Source organism: Cyrtonyx montezumae, unplaced genomic scaffold, assembly GCF_038088225.1.
Source record: "Cyrtonyx montezumae isolate F1298 unplaced genomic scaffold, pur_monq_1.0 scaffold_3, whole genome shotgun sequence".
NCBI classification, from domain to species: domain Eukaryota; kingdom Metazoa; phylum Chordata; class Aves; order Galliformes; family Odontophoridae; genus Cyrtonyx; species Cyrtonyx montezumae.
The window spans coordinates 34,860,247-34,883,505 of NW_027072034.1; positions in this window are offsets into that span (position 1 = coordinate 34,860,247).

Here is a 23,259-nt window from a genome sequence, read left to right on the forward strand (position 1 = left end):
GCCTCTGATCTTTTCCCTAACAAGGCTATCACTCTTTGAAAGTCTGACTGCTTGGAAATTGAGCCTGCTGTAGGGATATATTGACATCACAGTGTAAGAAGTACATAAAGCTGTTAGCATCCAAAGGAGGGCTACAAAGATGGGGAAGGGTCTAGAGGGGAAGATGTGTGAGAAGTGGCTGAGGTCCCTTGGTTTGTTCAGCCCAGAGATGAGATGAGGGGAGGCCTTGTGGAGTTACAGCTCCTCATGAGGGGAGCAGAGAAGCAGCACTGAGCTCTGCTCTCTGATAACAGCAGCAGGGCCCAAGGGAGTGGCACGGTGTCAGGGGAGCTGCCTCTTTTTCTGTCTCTGTGTCCACATTTACCTTCTCCCACCTTTTTCACATTTGTTGGTGCAGGAGATCTGACCAGCAGCTCCATAACCAGTCTCTCAAGCATCTGCTCCAGCACCCTCTGGAACTCAAAAAGGTTCAAGTCCTTCAGTGAAAGGTCTGGGGAATGCTCTAGCATGTAGCTTTGGAAATAATCTCCTCTGTGGAGAAGTTTGCTATTGCCCACTCTTAGAGTCTGCTTTATGTCCTGCAGCAAAAGCAGGAGATTAATTCCATTAAAATAAAATGGAAGTCTTATTTTTAGAGCTGTTCTTTTTTTCTTTCTTTGTTTTGTTTTCCATACATATTTCCATTCACTTTTAAATCATGGCTTCATGCCTCTGATGGAAAGAACCTTCACCAGGCAATGACATGCTGTGGGAAAAGACTGCTGTTCGCCCTTTGCCTTCCATCTTTATCAGATACCCTCCTGCTCAGGAAGGATGGGAAATGATGACAGGGCTTAACTTTCTTTGGTGCCATTCATTGTTTTGAACACCATTAGTGTTCATTAGTACTCTTCTCTGAAGTGAACAGGTCCAATTTTATTATTCATCCAGAAGCTTTTCATGCCTATAATTATTTTCAGTGTAATTTCTAAACTCACTTCATGTGTGTCACCCTTTTCAGGGTGCCCAGAACTGATTACAACGCATTAAGTTGGAATAATAGAAAGTGTTCTCAGTATCATTACTCTGTTCCATTCTTCCTTCCTTCCTATTCCTGTTTTTATCACTGCAAGACATCTTCACCAAAATGCCTACAGTGACACCCTTTACTGTTATGTTTAGAAGCCAGAAGATGTAATTCATATGCTTCCTCTCAGAATGCACATTTTAGGTTTGAAAATGCCTGTGGTGGCATCCACTTGTGTTTGTTTCTCATCCAAGCTCCACGCTTAGTTTACCAAAACATTTTGCCTTCTGCCATTTCTGCTGTTCTATTTTTTCATTTGTTTTCAAACTTTCTCAGCCAAAATCCTTTGTCACCTGACTCCTTGATTTTGATTTGTATTTGCATTTGTATTCCAGCTCTGGGAACGGAAAGGAATAAACTGTGCTTTTTTAACATTACTATTCTCCATCTTTTAAATACTTTAAATCCAGCTCATATCAAGGCATTACTGCTTCTGAAAATCTGTGACTTGACTAGTCTGCACTTATTGCATACATACTTCAACTAGGATCGCCATAGTTCACTTGGAAGAAAGCACCAACCAGCTCATCTATTGTAAAGGCTGCAGAAGGCCATGGTGTAGCAAGTAATAGTAAATGACTGAAAATTTTTGGACTCTGCTTTTTTATTGTTTTATTTTTGGAAAAAATACTTAAAATGAGGCAAAAAGAGAACAGCATAGCTGTGAATGATATGATTTAATCTACTACAAAGGCAAACTAACTGATGAAATAAGAACATGTAAAGATTTTATTTTATTTTATTTTATTTTATTTTATTTTATTTTATTTTATTTTATTTTATTTTATTTTATTTTATTTTATTTTATTTTATTTTATTTTATTTTATTTTATTTTATTTTATTTATTTTATTTTTTATTTTATGAAACAGTGTTTACCCAAAAGTTGCTTAAGCAATTTGCATCACAAGAAAACAGTAACAGATTAAAAAATGTAATGATGAATTCTTAAAACATTTGAAAAAAGCACAAAGCCCAGTTTCTTCTTTACAAGCTGCCAGTTTCTGACTTCAGGACTCTGTTTCCAGGGCAACAGTCGATAACACAACAAACACTGAAGAAAGTACATGAGAGAATTCCCTGTTCTATTTTAGGTGAGAGTTATGTCCCTCGGTTATTGCTAGGGATATAAGGAGTGTTCTGTGCTGCCAAGTATTTATAGCACACGGACTATGAGCCTCGCAGTCTGTTACCTCGTGTTTGCCAAGAGATGGAGCTGTAGAGTCAGACACCTATAGAACCTGACCGCTGTAAATCGGGAGAAATCAGAAGTGATGTAACACAACCCCTGGCAGCAAGAGCCTGCAGCCTCTGCACTGATGCATGCTACTCTTCTCCTAGTGACCTGGGCACCTGGCCAACTCTTTCCAGTTTATTCCAATTTCATTAAACCCCGCTTCTGAAAAGCCATGGAACCAGTTACATTCATCTTAGTGGATCCTGACTTCTAGTCAGATAGTGCTGTAGAAAATGCTCAGCAGCCCCACAGCTGAGCAGTGACAGGATTAAAACAGCTGTCCTCTGGCACTTCCCTGGCAGAATCTATCCCTGCACACAGCCCTGTCAAAATGCCAGCTGTGCTGCGCAGCTCTTGCTCAATAGGTAATACTCAGGACCCACCTTTACAGATTGGGCGTTGCTCAGACCTCTTCTCAGCTACTCCATCCTCCTGGATGCTTTCTCACACCTCCAGGGACAGAGCTCAACAAAGAGATTCCCTAACTCCTGCAGTCAACCCATGAAGTGTCCTTCCCCATACGGCTTTATAGACATAGCTATGAAAGCCAGAAACTTGTATCAGTACAGAAGGAGACAAAGAATTTTTGAGCAGACCTTGGATCATCCCCAGGTGAATGCAGTGGTCTGTCCAGTGTTTACAACCAAGCTCACATCCACATCAGCTCTGTTCTCCCCACCTCATATTCCAGTGGGTAGAAGGGGTCCATGTTTGCCTGTACCTGCCCGGAATAACCCTGCGTTGCTGGGAGATGCTTTGGGGTTACACAGAGATGAAAGCACCTGCACGATGAACCTGTTGAGCTAATCTGGTTTCCAGTCATCCTCAGGGGATTTTCAGAATAGACATTATCTGCAAAACAATAAGCCTCTGTGTTCATGAGTTCTCATGCAAAAAAAGAGCTAAGAAAGGGCATGAACACTCAAATACCCTCTTGTGCCTGTGATATACATTTTTCTGATGTACTTATTTTAAAATCCATGTTCTGCTTCATTTGCTTCATTGAAAATCCTATTGATTATTATTATTTTTATTGCTGGATAAATTGTTCCTCAGTCCTACTTCTTGGTGAGGGAGGGAGGGAGAAGAGTAAATGGAGGTGACTCTGCCCATGCCTTTGGCTTGCAGTGCTAACCTGTGGACCATGCAAAACAGTTCCCAGCCTTTCTTCCACCACAGATTTCACTCTTATTTTTAGTCAGCATATCAATAAAAGAGAGATTCAAAACTAAATAGTTTGGAAGAAAGATCACTTTACTATTTGCTAAGTAGGAATGAGAAATGCCTTTTTTCTTCTCATTTTTTTTTTTCATGGGAAAGAGCTGATTTGGATTATATGCCTAATTCTTGCAGAAATATCTTGGCTGGGAGTACTGACCAGAGTTAAGGTTTCAAATACTTTTGGGGATAAGGATCAGGAAATGTGTCTTGAGTTGGTATTTCCTTTTGGATGTCCAAGGCAACTATTTGCTTCCTAATTTCTGGAATTCCTGTTTGTCCAAACTTTGGCTATGACTGGCCCTGGCTTTTCATAGCCATGTCCCTGAGGCCATTGAGTCACTGTGGAGCCTCCACTTGTCAGCTGGATTTGGCAGCAGGGTCACCAGGTTGTTTCCATTGAAATATGTGTGTTCCTTAGCTCTGAAGCACACTGGTTAGGAACTCTTGCTCTAGGTAAGTCCTGGTAACTCAATGAACCTCATGTCAGCCTCTCTACACTGGTAAACGAAAACATCAGTAATGTGATGACATGTTTTTTGATAGCTTAAAAACGTTTGTTCTGCTTTATACAGTTAGGCACTGAATTATTAATATCCTTGCTTTAGCGATGTGGTTTTTGATAGAGGTGTGTCAATTACTGACTGTGAAGCTGGATTCAGAAAAAAGCTCTTAGAGATTTCAGTAAGCATTGGAGAGATGCTACTGCACTTATGTACATGTATATCAGCTGATAAACATACAGGTTGTATGGTATTTTTGCTTTGTGAAATACTTGGGAAAGTCTGGTTCTATCTTCTGTGCTTTGTTTGAATTTACAGTGTGTCCATTCACTGGCAAGTAGGCAAACCACATATGTATGAGCTGAGCTGTCTTTTAATTAAGCAGTTGAAAGCAGTATTTTGGAACTGCACATGTAGTTCGTATTCCAAATGACGTAATTACGCACACATACTTTACTTATTAAAGGTAAATTGGCCAAACTGCTGTGGTATAATTAAGTAACCACTTCTTGTTGGAGGAGCCATGTTTTCTTCACTGTAAAAACACTTCCCCTGACTACAGAATTTATCTCAGAGTTCAGTTGACCCCTTAGGCAATGGTAGAAATTGCAAATGCTCTGTTCTCTCTTAACCATGAGCTGGATGATGGAAACATGACGGCCTTTAACAGGTAGCTCTGGTGTGACACCAAACAAAACCTTCAAGCACTATTTATAGAATATATTTTCTCATTCACTGCCTGAAGTGCTACGTTAAAGTAATATTGAGTACTTAAAACGTATGTCAGGTGAAGCAGGTATCCCATGCACATTCTAGTTTTGCTCCTCTGGTAAGTCAAGAGGTAGCTTGACTCAAGGAATTTAAAGTCATCAGATTCTGGGAATATTTGAACCCCTCTCCTTCCTGTGACTGCCCACCTGTGAAACAGTCATTCAGTGTTAATTTTAATGGGATTATAGTGGGAGAAATATATATGCCTCATTACTTGAAAAATAATTTCTATTATTGGCTGATATCATACATGAGATTGAGGAGTGGAAACAGAAAAACCTATCTAATAACATCAGAAAATCCCTCTGTGAATAAAAGACTAAGATCTCCATGGACATAAAGACTAATTCCTGCCTCAGCTTTTCAGGGATTTCTTCAGGACAACATGAGGAACAGTGTTTTGCCTTCTGAGAAGCTTGGGATGAATGTAACAGCTCTCGAAAAATGCTGTTTCTGCTGTTATTCCCATGCATTGGGCTGGGAAGCATGGAAGAATGGCAGTGACCACCCTTCCTCTCAGGTTTCGACTCTGTTGTTAGTGTAAAGATTTATCACACTATGTGGTCTACAGTTTGGGTGTGTTTCGGTTAACTGGTGTGGGCTGGGTTGGGTTACATGGGTCCAACTATTTGTAAAGGTGAATAATGGGAAAGAAAGACACACACAGTCTTCCAGCTTCTGGAGCTGTCATTCATGGCGCTTCTTGCAAACAGTACATTCACTTGAAACAAATAATTTAAAAAATTGCTGATGCCTTTCTTCTGTGCTCATGGCTCAAGCTGTTCCCTCTGAGCCTCCTGCTCTGTGTTGATATGGCAACAGGCTGCCAGACTTTACATCAAGAGCAATACTGCAGCACTTCATTCTGGCAGTTTATGATTGTTGTTTCAAGATATCTGAAGAACTTTCTTCACTGCTTCCCTTACCTCTCCTGACCTTTGAGATCAGTTTGTATTTTCTCTGATTAAACCATTAGGTTATTCTAGTTCTTATTGCATTCCCCTCTGGAGTGCTGCCTCAGTGCAACATGCACTTCTATGGGGAGCTATGTAGGCAGTGGCTGGTTCTTTGAGATGGGTCTCTATGGAGAAGGCTGAGGATAGTGGCAATGGAGAAGGGCAGGTTGAATGCTCATTGGGAAGTATCAGGGCAGTGAACATGGTAACAGCAAGGAAGTATTTTCACTTTCCTTCCCAGGACTAATGGACATTAAATATTGAAGTGTTGTTTTGTGGGATGTCCAAAATGGCATGGCTGAACTAGTTTGCAGCTGCAGATACTGGCAGAATATATGAGAGCTCACAGTAGGTCCTTCCTGCTTGAAGGCAGCAATTTTTTCATTCCAATGTCCTTAATTTAATGTGTGAGAAATATATGAAAACTTTTTTTTCCTAAAGAACATATTTTTTTTCCACATAACATGACAAATAAAAAAAATCACTTCTTTTTGTTTGTTTGTTTGGGTGTTGAAGAAATGAAGTTTGGGAATGTAAGAGAGCCATCTTCATTCAATGAACCGAAGCTTCAGGGATACAATTTTTTCAGGATTAGTGGTTTTATAGTCCTAGTGGAATTTCTCATTTTAATTAAAAACAAACAATTTGCAGAACATGTACATACCACTTGAGTATAAACTATTCTAGGGACTTGCAAAATAAATCAGAAATAGTCATCTTTAGGCTTAGCTGAGTAGACACTGCTGCAGATAGGCAAGAGAGGGAGTAAGCCTTTCTACTAACAGTTTTCTGAGTCTTTATTGCAATATCCTTGTTCATCCTTTCTTAATTGATGTTAAAGACAGTTCTCACACTGATATAAAGGAAGTTCTACACAAATGTGCATGAGAACTTGCTCACAGTGCAGGTGATGGAGCACTGGCACCACCAGAGAGGTGGTGGAGTCTCCTCTGGAGATACTCAAGACCCGCCTGGACACCTACCTGTGTAACCTGGGCTAGGGAGCTGCTTTGGCAGGGGGTTGGACTCAGTGATCTCTGGAGGTCCCTTCCAACCCCTACAGTTCTGTGATTCCGTGATTTTGTGATTCTCATTTTGTACATACTAGCACTTTCCAGTTGATGCCATGCTGAATGACTAGATCTGAAAGTGAGAAAAGGAATTCAGGCTTAAAAAGGCTGTACCGACTCCTGAGATGTTCTTGTCATTATGGTATAATTATTTTTGAAAATAAAAAAACATTGGTAGAATAGTTGCTGTTTCCTCGCTATTGTGATCCCATTCATATTCTCTCTTCTGTACCTGGGCTAAGGCATCATCTTAGCATGGAAGGAGCTAGCAATTTGTACATTTATTAGTCATGCTCTTTAGCCACCCTTAATGGAACTAAAGCCAGGAACTATTTCATGGTTCACTTAATTCAGTGTTTGAAGAAGGGGAGCTCAGAAAGCCATGGCTCCAGAACTATTTAGGAATTATAACATTACTTAATTTTCTAGTACTGTTTATTCTCTTACTGATAAGGTGGTTTTTTTTTTTTTATTTTAATTTTAATTTTTTCCAGAGTTGTCTAAGTAAGAATAAAAATATATATTAAAAAATGTTGAATATGTTAGTTAAGAATTTTGAGTATTTAGAACAGGTGGGGTGAACCGAACCTTCTGTCATCAATTGCTTGACACAAGAAGGATCTTGTAGTGATTTATATACTCAAATAGGATTAAACACTTCTTTTATTTCAAGCTAACTCCTGGTACAGGATTCAAGAATGAAAAAGAGAGATGACATAATTTGGTTATATGCTACACAAGGTTGATCTTCCTTCCCGTCACAGAAGTTAAAATCTATAGAACTGTTAGGGGATGTTACACAAGTGTGCCATCTTATCCTGTCTTTGAACTTCATGGGATTTTCTGAAGGAAAATGTAACCTTATTTTGTCCAAGTAATTCCAGTTTTAAAAATGCTTTTATTCTACATTTATTTCATTACACTACACTGAGGAAAGTCATTCTAAGTCATTCCTTCCCACTGTTTCACTGCTGAGTAATTTTTAAATAAAATACAAGACATCATTCTACTGTCAATAATCAACTGTTATAAAAAGGGCTTTTCCCTGAAATAGCTATACTCAAAAGACATACAGTTTGCTTTACTTATGATGAAGCTGTTGCTTCATCCACAAGAATCATACAATTGATTGCATTTTTCATCTCTTACATTGATAATGAACTTGAAATGCAGTATTCCTGCATTGTGATTTTTTGCCATTTAGTTGTAGAAGCTATCACTTACTATGAACAGACAGGCTCTTTCCACATGTGTTTGTACTTATGGTAAGTCTATGTTTCATTGCTTGGGTGTAAAATGTAATTTGAAGAATGCTTGACATGCCTTTCTCATTTTTGTACCACCTGTGTTAGGGATATGTGTTAATCATAGCTGGATATATTTCAGAAGAAGAAAATAGGAGGTATCAGCAGCATTTGAAAGCCATGAGAACCTCTACACGCATCATAAGTGACTGTGCTTGGACACCTGAGTGGCAGTGGAGGAAGAGAGAACACCCCTAGGTTGTTACATTATGTATGGATAGCCGCGACTCACACTTATACATATGCTTTTGCCTTTAGCTTGCGAGTCTTTTTGACATGTAGTGCCATGTCACTCTGCATCACAGATTATGAAAGCTGTTGAAAAGCATATAGGCTGTTGAAACAGGAGTGTTTCCCCACCTATGAGCCATCTGCTCATTAGCACTGAAGATTGAACCCACCAGTTGAATTGCTTGGAGGCAGCAGAAACAAGATGCAGAAACATTCTGTGCACATTGGCCCCATAGTTTAAGGAGAAGAAGAGAAACTAAGGTGGCAATAACAGAGGAACTTGTTCTCTAGCCAGCTCACTTTGAGATAGAGAAGAAATCCCACCCAGCCAGGCTACCTCCCATGAAAGGAGGCTACAGAACAAAGGTGAGGAAGAAAATGAACTTGTTAGTACAAGAACCATGCTTTACTGTCTATGTTGCCATTACCTACCTTATTTCCCTTTATCCAGTCTGTCCAGACAGGGTTAACATGCCTGACAACAGCTGTTGCAGTGGGAGTAGTCACTGTGAGGCTCATTAGCTAGACTGTCTAACCTCTCCTTGTGAGAATGATGAAATTCCTGTATTTTAGAAGGCAGTACTGCTCAGTGCAGCACACAGAGGCAGAGCTGAGATGCTTAGGAATGCAAGGGCTGTCCCCTATGACAGAGGAGTGAAGAAATATTTACTCCCTATTACACACCACTTTTCAAAAGTGCAGCATTTTACCCTTCTGTTTCAGGTTCCTCACAGTGTTGCTTTGGGTTTTCTTCTTGTCTGGGATCAGGGGAGGCTGTTCATTGCTTTACTGGTGAAGTTACCTCACTGAACTGCTGCAACAGTCATAGAATCATAGAATTGTAGAATACACCAAGGTTGCAAAAGACCTGTAAGAAAGATCACCCAGTCCAACTGTCCATCTATCATCAGTAGTTCTCACTACAAGGAGTGAAGCTTGCCATTTCTCACTTGCAGTCACCAGCTTACAGTGTGCTGTATCCACAAAGCAGCTAAAATCAAAGGAAATGCCAGAACGTCTCTGGTTGCATTGTGAGAAAGAGAATCTACCCTGTCTAGCTCTGAGAAAAGCCTGAAAACTTGAGGAAGGCATATGTGATAATGGCACAAAGTGCAAAAATCCTCCTCTGGGTGTTTTTTGAACCTAATTTTTCTGGTGTTAACTTTGAGTTTGGCAGTAGTGCAAATTGTCAGTACGCTAAATTGGAACGCACAACCAAACACATGCATGCATCTGCAGCCTTCCTCTTGGTGCAGGGCTGGGCAGCAGTCTTTCTGCTTGCTGTAAACTGTGGTGTTTGCCCAGCAGATGCACGGTGATGGCTTCTCAGCAAGAGAAGTTAGTCCTGCATTTCCAAAAAATGTTTTTAGTGGTGCTTCCTTAACCACTTTGTTCAGTAAACTGGTGAGTCCCAGGAATGTGCTCCCGTGTGTGTAATAGAGGATAATACGAAAATGAAGCTTTCTCCAAATAACCTTTTGTGAAGTTTTAACTTGATTTTTGTCCTGCTTCAAAATCAAAAACAGAAAGGCAGATTTTTTTTTTTTCCCAGTTAAAAGTTAGTTTCTTGTGTAATTTTAGGCATAGAGTCACTGCACTCTTGAATTAAGAAAATAGAATATGCTTACAACCTAACACCTGTTTCAGCACACCTTTCCTCCACAGACACTCCCTTCCTGTGTCCCCCATGGTAACAAAATATAACAGAATATTGGTGGAAAGATCCAACATCTACTGTCATACCAACAGCAACTACCTCTGATGTTGTGGGTCAGTATAATAAAATAGGTATTACATCTGGACATCTTACATACGTCCCTTGGCAAAGCCCACGTGTACTGGGAAAGGCCCTTCTTCCCTGGGACTGATCCTGTGCTGGGGATGTTGGGGAGCATCTTCCCTTCTCCTCAGCCCCTTGGGGTGTGCGGGCACCATTTCCAGCTGGGGCACTGAAGGAGCTGAGGTGTGTGAGAGCTGTGGTGATTGTAGATGTGGCACAGGCCGCTTCCTCTTCTGCTTTCATGATTTACAGTGCAGCAAGTGGCTTCAGCTTCCCACTCTAGGTTTCACAAGGCATTATTAGATTTTGCAGAGAGTATATAAATTAGTTGCTGAGCTGTGCTCTTGTTAAAGCCTTCTCCTTCAGCACTGCATTTATTTTGGATGGCATTTGCTGGGGCAACAGGCACAGGCCCTTACAGCAGGACCGGGACAGAAATGTGAATCCTGGTGTGGCTGCACCTCAAGTACTGTACTCAGTTTGGGGCTCCTCACTGCAAGAAAGACATAGAGGCCCCGGAGCATGTCCAGAGAGGGGCAATGGAGATGTGAGGGATCTGGGGCACAAGACTTATGGGGAGTGGCTGAGGGAACTGAGATTGTTCAGTCTGCAGAAGAGGAGGCTCAGGAGAGACTTTATCAAGCTCTACAGTGACCTGAAGGTTGTGGCAAGATGGGGGTCAGCTTCTTCTCCCAGGTCTAAAGGCATGAGCAACTTTCTTTTTAAAAACTGCATAAAAATCAGCATGAGCCAATACTCATAAATTACAATGGCCCTTCTGTTAAGAATAATTTGGGAAAGCTAGTTCAGAAGAGTTAAATGATGTATACAAGGCGATGGTATATACAAATGATACATATGTCTGATGCCCATTCCCCACTCCTTACACACTTCTGAAATAAAAGGAAAGCCAAGAACGTACATGGCAAGTTACATTGTGGCCCAGTGTTGTACCTAATACATTTTTCCTAACATAAAGCTCTTTCTTGGTGGGGATGGGGATTTTTCTGGGGAAACAGAGCAGTATGAAATTTTACTGTTTGCACACCTCATTTTTGGATAAGCCCTGCTGAGAACATGGCATAAAAAAGGGGAGCCCTTGCTAGGAGAGGTGAGGGGGACACAGCTCCAGGGTATGCATGGAAGGTCACTTGTGTCACAGCATCCCTGCACACACACAGCCTTTAACACCTATAAAAGTAATAATTAAATACAATCCCAGTGATTTGATCTTTTTCATCTAGGATGACTGCAGTTTTATGCACCAGCTCACTGATGCAGCTAATGATCTCATAGGCTTAATTTTACCTGTCGGGTGAATAGGAGCACCTTCTGAGACCAGTGAACAGGACCCAAGCCCTCTCTGCCTGCCCTGGTGGGGCACTGGGCGCCGCGGGAGGGTGTCAGTCTTGGTTCTAGGGACGCACCCAGTAGATGTCACTGTTCTCCCACTGAACAAACGCTCCCAGGCAGGAAAGGGCCTTTGGAAAAAGCCACCGCAGGCAGTCACTTAAAAATGAAATAACACTGCCTCAGAAGAACATTTGCACTTAGGAATAGGAATAAAACCTATTTATTTTCATAAGGATAGCAGGGGACGTCAGTTTGCTGTAAGGTTGGGGCAGCCCTTCAGCCCCCAGCCCTGCCATGATGCATGGGGCAGGGGATAGGGACAGACCACGGGTGGAGATGAGCTTTGGCTGGCCCCACAGGCGTTACTGCACCACAGCATGTAGCACGATTTAATTATGGCTAATAATTCAGCAATTTAATCATGACATTATTCTGTAGGATTAAATCATGACCAGCCATGCCCACGTTTTATTCATTCAGTATATAGGTTTGTATGATGCTCATATACATACAAAAATCATATTAAGTATTGAGAGACTTGAACATATTTCCCCTCTGTACAAAAATTAGCTACGAGCAACCTGAGACACACAAATTTCTACCAGAAACAAGTTGCATCCCTGTTCTCTTTCAGAGTTGTTCTGCGATGCTCTTCATCCCAGAGGAAGGCTACAGGAGTGCTCTGTTTTCTATGCAGTGTGGTAGCGAGAGCTGTGTCTGGCACACAGCTAAAGCACCACTGCAGAGAGACGCAGGCACCACAATAAAGAATGCAGGCATCAAGTGGCAGAGCCAGAATGCTGCACTGCTCACAGGCAGTGGATGCAGTTGAGGAGCTCAAGGACAGTGCTACAAATGGGGTATGTTTGACGTGGGTCATTGGAGGTGGCCGCAGCTAATACAGAGCCAGATTTCAGCCTTGGTGAAAAAACTTGCTTGCTGTTTTTCCAGTCGTAATTGCCACCTCTATTGAAAAAATAGTGCCTTCTCCTAGCCTCACTCCTCTGCTCACCCCATGGGCACACTCATGCTTTCACAACAGTGCAGGCTTTGGCTGGGAAGCAGCTCAGTTTCTTTGCCCCCCTCTCACAGTGTTTCCTGACTGCATTATTCACAGACATTTGTCCAGGTGCCAGCATTGTCTTTGGGCTGAGGAGCTCCTCTGCCCCCCAGAAGGCACTTCTAGGAATGTGGTCCTGTCCCTCTGTGCCCTTTTCCTGGGGGACTGACAAACCAAGCTCTGGCCTTCTGCATGCCTGGCCCTGCACTGTGCCTGTGTGTTTTCAAATTCCCTAGGGCAACCAGGAGTGGGGGAGCTGTGCTTGATTTGGTCTTGCTGGTACATTAACTTTACCAAGCAATTTTTATTCCACTAATTAGCTCCTGATGGGAAAGTCTGAGCCATCACTTACATCCAAAAACAAGTGTGTGTGTGTGTGTTAAGACTGCAGACCATTGATAACATACTTGCCAGAAAGCTCCAAACCTGAGTTCTTTGAGGAACTTCACCAGTGTTGTCCTTTTAGCCCAAGAGCTCCCCTTGCTGAGCTATTTCATTCTCCCCTGTAAATCATGCTTTTCTACTTCATATGTGCTAACAGTAAACTTGTCTACTGAAATGATGAAGCAGTAGTGAGAAGTGACTCAGTGTAGAAGATGCGCAAAACCTACCACGGGTGGATTGAATTCCTTTCTGCTTTTCTGTTGTTCATGAAGCCTCAACATACAAATAAGCAGTTTAAACAAAGGGCCATCAGGTAAACAGAGGTCATTGAGTCCTTGTTCATAAGTAGAACTTGCTTTCCAAGCTCTGGGCCTTTTTTCTTAACCTGCTGTGGATTCTGTATTTCCATGAACTTCAGCAGTAGCAGAATTTGTTAAAGAAGGTATCAAAGGCAATATTAGCTGAAGTAGGGATGAAAAATCTACATATGCCATGCATGTGTAATAGGAGGGTGACCACCATTTTACATGGTCTGATAGTGATAGCAGAGGGGGAAATTATTTTAAATGAGAAGAGGAAAGATTTAGATATTAGATCTGAGGAGGAAATTATTTACTCAGAGGGCAGTGAGGTGCTGACACAGACAGGTGCTGACATAGAAGCTGTGGTGACCCCTCCCTGGAGGTATTCAGTGCTAGGTTGGATGGGGCCCTGGGCAGCCTGAGCTAGTTGGAGGCAGCCCTGCCCACAACAGGGGTTGGGGCTGGGTGGGCTTGAGGTCCCTTCCAACCCAAACCATTTGGTGATTCTATAAGTTTAGAAGCATCATTTCAAGGCTAGAGAGGAAATGCCCATGAGATGCTGCTGAAGGGGCAAGAGACAAAGCAGAGTGGGGGTAGGAGGAGGTGGATGATGCTCCCTCTCTTGCAGTGAGATTGCCACAGTTGCCAGCTCTCAGCTCAGTTAAGAACCATTATAAATTGCCCCTCATCAAATACAGAACACTTGTCTGATGGAGTTGGAGAAGGCATGGTCTGTTCCTTGGATATAATTGTGACTAAAATACACCATGGTGAATAGACCAGCCCCCAGAGAGATGGCTGCTTGTGAGAGGAATTTATCAGTGTTGGGGGTGTGAATTACCCCCAGTGCAGACCTGGAGAAAGAGGAGAGGGGAAGCTCAAAAATTGCACATCCTATGGATGTACCGTGTGATCCTTCAGGAGTACTAGCAAAAGTGGAACTGTACCATGATTTCCTACTGGCCTCTGCAGCCCAAGCGTCATCTGAAATATAACACAAACTCAGTCACTAGCATTCAGCCCCTCAGCACAGGTATTTGAGATATCTTCACTGCAATATATGACACTAAACTACTGGGACACCCATGTCCTGGTGTGGCAGCTGAAGGCACTTCAAGTGGCACAGAGTGGCAACGGCACTAACTCCACCCCTAACACATATTCAGGCACTTGGATTTAAGAATCTTACCTACTTGTGTAATCAAAATACAGTGAAAATTCTTCCTCTTCAAAAAATCCACAATTTTCTGGATATCTACCCTTCTTCACAGTGAGGGTAACAGAGTACCGGCACAGGCTGCACAGAGAGGTGGCGGAGTCTCCTTCTCCGGAGACATTCAAGTCCCATCTGGACGCCTACCTGTGCAACCTGGGCTAGGGAGCTGCTTTGGCAGGGGGTTGGACTCGATGATCTCTGGAGGTCCCTTCCAACCCCTACAGTTGTGTGATTCTGTGATTAAAGCAAGCTGCCATGGGTTGAACCTTCCTGAAGTGCTGCAAGATCTGCAAATGGGTTTGGCTGGAAGCAGTCAGCTCACATCTGAATCCCCTTGCTTTTACTTCAGAATGCCTCAAAGGAAAGACTTGAGACTAGGAAACCGGTGGAATAATAATAATAATAAAAATCTAAGCTGATACTGATGGAAATTCATGTTTTGCTGGATTATACTGTTTGAAAAAAAGCCTCCCAGAAAAATTCAGATTTGTATTGTCAAAAGGTAGTGTCTAAGAAAAGGCGGTTAATGATTAGGATGAAGTGCTGTGGTGCCCCATGGAGTCACTCCCCTGTGCTGTGGCTCCAGCATGTTTCCATGCTCCTGGGCTGCCTCCAAGGCACCACATAGGCAGGATGCAAGGACTTCTTCACCTGGGGCACTTCCTTGGCTTGTGGGATGGATCATCTCAACCAGAGCTCACTCTGCAGTAGAAGCAGAGAGAAGAGATGACTGGATCAGCTCTCTTGTGAAACGCACTGGCACTTACAGACAAGGTTTCAGGGAAAGTCTCAGCTTTTGTTTGAAAGTCGAGCATTTCCATGGAAATGCCCATAAAAGCTTTTCACTTCTTTACGTCTACGTGCCTATTAGCAGAACTGAAAAGAACTGGTGAGGGTAGAAGCAGCCTTTGAGTGACTCGGGATAGTGAATGACAAGGTTAGTGAAGCAGTTATCTGCAAGAACATGTATAGTGTTTCTGTAAATGTGTAGGTGTGAAGGAGACTGAGAAGATCAAGGCAAAGCTATCAAGTAAAACTAAAAATGGTCAAACTCTTTTTTTCCATTCCTCTGTGTTACCAGTAATAGGATTTCTTTACCACCAGTCCTGATGAAATATCTATGAAATACAGCTGAGAACACTACTCCCTTTGACCAGTGGAAATTGCCCCATGTGTTCAGATGTTAATAACAAAAAATGAACATACATGCAGATAGCGTGATGCTGTTTCATGCTTGTTTCATTCAGAACAGAGACTCACAGCAAAAATGTATCTTTCACATGAATAGATAGGCTCTTGTTGAGCCTCCCACTGGAGTATGCTCTGCACTGTGGATGCTAAGAAGTCAAACCAGGTCGCAGTCTTCTAAGTTTAAAAGTCTGTCTTATAAATGGAGTAGAGAGGCAGAGAAAGGTCACACACTGTTCACATATTGTGAATTGATAGCCCTTTCTCCCCTGCTGTGACCACTACAACATAATACAAGAAGTATTTTAGTCGTAGGATTCTGTTTTACGACTAAGAACACGTAAGTAGACCAAAACTGTCAGAAATTGAAGCTTTCTTGAAATACTAAAAGTGTCGCTACTTAATATTTGCTTTTTAAAATTAGCACAGCAGCGACACAAAAATCTTGCTCAGCATTTGGCACCTGCAGATAGTAACAGCTGCGTAATCTAAATATCACAGTAATTATGCAAGCAACATCGTAATGAAGAAAACTCAATTCAACTTTTCTCCATCCTTACTCCCAGATGAAGTCTTGATGCTGATAAAATAGTTTCTCGGTGTTGATTTTAAAAAGGAGAAATGTTGGCAACACCATTTAAACCAAATGAAGAAAACAGAACTGTAGATACAGCTCTGCTGATGTCATGGTCTTATGTTCTTCCCTGGAGCTATTAGAAGGCTCACAGGTAAAAGTCTGGACTGACTTAGAAGTGTGGGATTTATTAGCTTTTTCATCCAGGGAATTCCATACTCACATACTTCTTCATCTTTTTCATTTGAAGAACTTGATTTCAAACCATAAATGCTCATTAAATCAAAGTTTGGCAGTAGAAAAGGTGAGAATCTGACCCTTCCAAACCTGCAATAACATGAAATCTGCCTGGAATCCATTCCTTCTTCTGTAGATAAAGACAAACTTTACTTTTGCTAATGGCACTGTAAAATAATACAGATAGGAAGATACAAATACATCCCATAAGTTCCCTAGCAGAAAACCTAGGCTTAGTGTAATGCATGTGGGACTACTGAAACAAAAGGCCGAGTTGCTCTTGGTGACTCTTCTTCCATTCAATATATCCCGCTGTTTCTGCTAGTGAGGGACATCTTCCTTAACATGGAAACTGTGAGAATTGAAAATGAACTTTCAGATGGAAAATCTTAACATTTCAAATTTGATTTTAAACTTCTTAAATAACCCCTATAGCAAAAGCATTTGTGGTATGACATCCATAGTTCGGTTGTACTCCAGCAGAAAGCTGTGAACTTCTTCAGAAGAAATTCTTCAGAGAGTAAAAATGACCATCTAGCTTGATAGGTTTGGGCTGCTTATGGAGATTGTAAGCATGCCTGCAGACTGCCCTGCCACAGTCCTGTGGGCAGGATGAAGGAGGACGCTGTCCCTTGTCATCCCTCACTGCACTTTCAGTGCCCTGAGAGAACGTTTGTCACAGGAGGACTGCTGAGCAGCATCACTCCAGTGTCCAGCACTGCTAACGGGAGAGAGGTGCAAGATGGTCATGTTCAGGCAACTTCGTATTGTGCTCTTACATCCCAGCTTGCAACAAGTGCACCATACATTGTGTGTGCTCTATCGGTAGGAAGGGAAGTTCTACATTAGATGAGTCTCACTCTGAACATCCAGAAACCATACGGACACTGCTCACAAGTATGGCAAATTGCAGCTTCTTCCATCCATTTACTGCTGAGTTTGGTTCTTGCCAGCCAACGTGTCCCCAGCTTGTTTCTGTATGCTTTTTTTTCTTCTTTTCTCACAACTATGATCTCTCTTTTGTGTAAGATTTCTGCTTTGCTTAGGACGAACTCTAAGCTCTGAGCGGGTCTGTCTGATCCCATACCTTCAGATATCTTTGTTCTTTGGCCTCTAGCTTCTTCCACAGCTGAGCAGAGTGGATACATGCAACGGGACAGATTATGCAATTCTGCTCAGCTGGAGGTGTCATCATTCAAGTTTTGATGAAAGGGCATTGCCTTGGAAATGCAGAGTTGTAATATAGACTTTCTGTATTTGTTGTTCCCTGTTTAGAGCTCTAACCATTAAAAAAGTCACTTGTAGGTCTTTGTTGTCAAACACCCTCTAAATGTATGTGATGATATTTTCATTTACTTTTTTATTTACTAGTTAAAAATGCCACCTTCTGTAATTCATGCCTTGCAGCGTTCACCAGCAATGTTTAAATATATAATAGGGAAGATTTATCAACTCTTTCAGCAATTTCCTATTGGAAGCAAGAGTTTTTTGTGAAAAATTGGGAATTACAGTAATCTCTGTCACATCAAGCAACAGCCTCACACTGATAAATTCTGTACCCAGACATATTTATCACTTCTTTAGTCTAGGAATAATTATCATTCTTGTTAATGGGGCAGTGTTTATAATAATGAAAGTTATTAATAATAAAAAATAGACATAAGTGGCTTTCCAGAATATGACTAAATTGGACTGAATGCTTTCATGTATCAGTATCCAGGACTTTGTCAGCTATTACCAGGCAGTGAATGAACATTTATTCAGCTTGGAGAGGGCCACAGAAGATAAATAATTAAGAAGACTTTTAGTGAGCAGCTTCCGGTGCATGTTGTCTAGTAATATAGTGTGCCTTCAGTGCAGTGCTCTCAATTTGAGTTGCTATTGTTTCCTGTCCATCCATGTGTAATTTCTTTGCTGGCTGCAGAACTATTATCTAAGTTCAAAGGCAAGTAGCTATAATTTAAGACTCTCATGCTTTCACTTATTAGTCAAGATGAAATTAAACAGAAGAAAAGGAGTGGTTACAGGACTGGCTCTGACTCAGCCCACCTTGAAATTAAGTACCTGAGTGAAAAGGACTCCATAGGCACCAATGCTGCTTTGCTAGGCTGTTTCTGTTGTGGATGGAGAGCAATAGACAAACCCAAGAGAGATTCAGCCAACATAAAATCATAGAATCATGGAATCACCAAGGCTGGAAAAGATCTACAAGATCATCCAGTCCAACAGTCTACTTATCACCAATAGCTCTCACTAAACCATGTTCCTCAGCATAATGTTTCTTGAATACCTCCAGGGTCGGTGACTTCACTGCCTCCCTTGGGGTTGTTGTGGCCAAAAGTGCAGGACCTGGCACTTGGTCTTGTTGAACCTCATCCCATTGGCTTTAGCCCAGCTATGAAGTCTAAATGGCTTTTCAGTATTTCCTCTCTGGTGGCTATAGTGGGAAATGGACATGCTGTACTTCTGTCATGACTGTGCTAAGTGAAGTGAAATCATGGATTGCTGTCTGTGGTTCCCTTTTCAACCTCTTTTCCCAGTTCTTGGAACTTCACCTGGCTTCATGTGTTAAGAAAATAGCTTAATTCTTTCCTGAGTTTATACCAAGACCAAAGTTTTCAGCACTTACTACACCAGAGAGGAATATTTTATCCCCCTTCTAAGAAAATGCTGGATTTTCTACCATCTGCAGCTTCTCAGTGCACAATTTTATCTGAACACACAAAGCGAAGGCAGTGCTCCTGAGATCTGGCAAGCTGGCTACAGACAAAGGACAGCCCCTGGTGGCCTTTGTGTCTCATCCAACTCTGCAGGTATTCATAATTCCAGAGCACCAACATGAATCTGTGATGACCTGTAGAGTTTAAGCCTTTCACTATTGTTTCTTCAATTGGACATCTCTTCCAAACAGAAAGTATGATCAGGGTGTAATTTTTGCTGCATAAAAAAATGATAAGTCAAATAATCTGCTTGCATTTTGGGTGTACTATGTGAGCCAAGAAGAGCCATCATCCTGAACGCTATTAAAAGATCTTTTTTTATTTCCATGAGTCCGTGACAGAGAATCTGTATGCCTCAGATACAGAGTTTACTCTTCTTTATTTCTTAAATTGCAAAGAATTAATTGTTGTTGAAAAAATAGCCACCTATGATGTTGGATTCATTGCAGAAGTATGGTTGGCTGTAATAGGCTCATTTTTATAGAGGCACTCTCTCTTTCTCTCTTTCTATGTATCCAATTAGATTCTTCCTGCTCTTACATACTAGGTCAGTCTGGGAAGAAGTTAACTATTTTCATAGAAACCTATATATTGCTGGACTTTGTGTTTGTAGATAAAACAGTGTTAGTAATGCACTAGTGTTTGGGCTACCGATGAGCAGTGCTTGCCCAGCATCCAAGTTTTCTCACCAACCAAACACCTCTAGGGCCAGAAGGATGGGGATGGGCAAGAGACTGGGAGGGGACACAGCCAGGACAACTGACCTAAGCTGACCAAAGGGGTATCCCATACCATATGGCATCCTGCTTCCTATTCAACAACAGAAGTCGAGAGAAAGGGGAGTCCCTGATTCTAAGGGAGTAGCTGGACATCTCTATGATGATGGCAGGTAGTGAATAAATTCCTGGTTTTCTTTGTTTCTAGGCACAGCTTTTGCTTTTCCCATTAATTTGTCTTTATCTCAGCCCTGGAGCTTTTCTATACTATTTTCTCTCCATGTCCTGTTGAGGAGGGGAGTTAGAGAGTGGCTGGGCGAGTGCCAGGCTCAGCCACCACATCTTATCTGCCAACATCTTCAAAAAACCCAGCTTCTGTGTGACTTCCTTATTCCAGATTTTAACTACTGTGTTGCCAGTGATGAAATGAAAGATTAAGCCTTACTGTACCCCATGCTGGGCCTCAGCAGGCACAATGATGACAGTGAGAGTAGGACAGACCTTAGAAGAGTAGGGAAAAGAAAGCAAAAATAAAGGCAAATGCTGCTTATGATTAAAAACAACAGGGAATCAATTCAGAAGAACATTTTCTCCTTTAAGCTGATGTTAGTCACTCTCTGTCTCCAACTGTGCCAGAACCCCATGATGAAGCTGCACAGCTTGAGGGCTGTTGGCATGCCTAGCTGCCCATGCCAACATTTTGACAGCTGGTAGGTGTCACTGCATCATCACTGTCCTCATACTAGGATATATGATCATTCTCCAGGAACTAGAGAGCAGAAGAGAGCCTTGGTGTGGCAGAGGTCTGGAGGAATGGAGCCTCAAGTGAGGAGTTTTAATGATGTAGTCTATGAACAGCCTGAGAAATAAAGTTTTAAACATGTTAAACCTGTTCTCATAGGGATTTGCTATTCCTTCCATTTTTATTTGTCAGAGAACCTCAGTGTCACATCTGAAAATTTCTGTCACCATTCATGTTCAACAACAGAAAGTTGGTTCTTCCCTTGTCAATCTCTCAGACAAGGCCAGGGGTAGATAGAGCTGGGTGGAGGAGCTATGGGTGAGCCTGTGTCCATCAGATTGTTGTGCTGTGCATTTCAGAAGTTAGGAAAAGAAGCCTTCAGTATTGCTCCCAGGGGGATTGGGAAGCGAGAGGGGGTCTGGTCTTTCAAAGTGAGGAATCAAACATGGAATTCCACCCTTTATGGTCTTCTACTGCAACTATTCTAAGTTAACAGTATTTGTATGCCTTCAGAGTTAGCTAAGTTTTGCATGCAGTCTGCCCAGTTATGAAAAGTATCTTGATATAAAAAGAGGAAGGGAAACCAGAACAAGCTGTAAGACCTATAAAGCTTAAGTACAATTTTAATTTTAACATAATTCACCAGGTAAGAAAATTTCATTTAAAAGTATAAAGCTACAGAAATTATAGGTCTGATTAGCTACTCACACACTCTCACCTTCATCAGAATGACCTCAGATAGTTTATACTGGCTTCTATTTCAGAAATATTACCCTTGGGGGAGTATTATTTTTTCCATGAAGGTATCAGTTTTCAGTGAGTTTTACACATCTCTTCTGCCATTTTTCTGGTAGGAATTTGCACAGTCAACGGTTTCTTTTATCTCCTGTTTTGTGTCCTTTTCTCCCTCATTATATGTTGAATATGCATGCTTTTTAATTTCTTGTAAGTGTACGTAAATATATTGCCATGGTAAATGTTTCTGTACTTCAGTGCTTCATTATTTTAACAGTCATGAGGTTCTCTGATTTTTAGCCTTTGAAAATGAGTAAAAATCAATACATGTCAGTCCTGTGATTTCTACAGAATGTTTCCTGTATACCAGATGATACATGAAGCCATCACATATGTAAAAACTGTAATTTACATGAACTCGGTTAATTCCATACTTATAATGGTATACTGTCAGACTTACTGCTAAATATGGCTTCTACATCCTTGAAAATCTGAATGATGCTCAGGTGGCATTTATTTACCTAATATAGTAAAAAAGAACTCATATGCTAACTCTAATTTCTTATTTTGACTGAGATTTTCATAATTCCCTTTGGACTCTGCAGTTTCAAATAACTGGGTATCTGATGAATCTGACTCTGCTGAGCTGCAAAGGTTATAATCCTGTAAAACTGTATGGCCTCAGCAAAAGCTCACTAGAAATGGCTGGGAGAACTGGATGCTTCTGAAACAAAATGGAATTTTACTGTGTATGCTAAAAATAAAGTAAACGCATTGCCTGGTACAAGAACTCCTGGATGAGCTGAAGCAGCAAAGCAGAAATCTTCATTTGGCCTTCAGAAATGTGGAAATGTTTGCAGGGGATACTCTGGCAAGAGTAGATACTGGTCATACACTAGTGGTCACTGAGCTCCCTGGTGCTTTTCTGGTTTCACAGTACTTCACTGAGCTTCCCACAGGCAGAGCATCTCTAAGAGTGGCCATAAATCTTCATGTATCATCCCTCACCCTACATGGACCCACTGTGCTTCTCGGTGCCCTCCTCTCATCATGACAGCTAACCTATATGCACCTTTCATTCCTTCCCCTCAGATTTCTCTGGTTTTCAGGTCCAAGTCCTCCACTGCTTCAGTGTAGGTCCCCTTGGTTACAGCAAGCTGCAACTGGTCACATTAAATTACATTCTGCTTGGCGCTAGATTGTCCTCGGACCACCCAGAATGCTCCTGTGGCTGTGCTTGTGTTTTGTTTTTTAATTTAAATTTATTGTTATTATTATTCTTATTCATGTAAAATGCCTGGGGAAGTGGAGGGCTGTGCTGCAGCCCCACAGCATGATGGTTTTCCTCCACTGACACTGGTGTGGTGCTGAAGGCTTTGGGGGGTGCACCGACAGGCCTAGGGCATGGGCACAGTGAGGAGGCCGCAAGGAGCCACACATGGCTCTGCCTCCTCCATTCTCCCTCTTTTCAACCATCTCTGGGGTGCAGTAAGACAGATGTAGGGCATACACATGGTATTGCCTTGTACACTTTCCTAACTTCACTCTGTCCATGGCTGAGTACTGTTTTTCAGAAAGTAGTTGCAGACAGACCAGCATTTTTAATAGCTTTTGGTGGAGTTTTGAGAAATGATCTAATCCCCTTTTGAAATCATTGCTTTCTCTGCACTGCACATTACCTAGTGTCAAGCAGTTCTGCAATGCAATTATGTGCTGCGTGAAGAAGTTTTTCCTATTCTTTGTTTTAAACCTGCTGCCAGATCATGTCACTGCTCTCATATAAATAAGGAACAGCGAGCAGACTTTCTCTCTTCACTTTTGCTGCAGTGTTGCTGATTGTGGAGCTCTGTGTTATGTACCCTCTCAGTAACATCTTTTCCAAAGTGAGCTCCTGCCC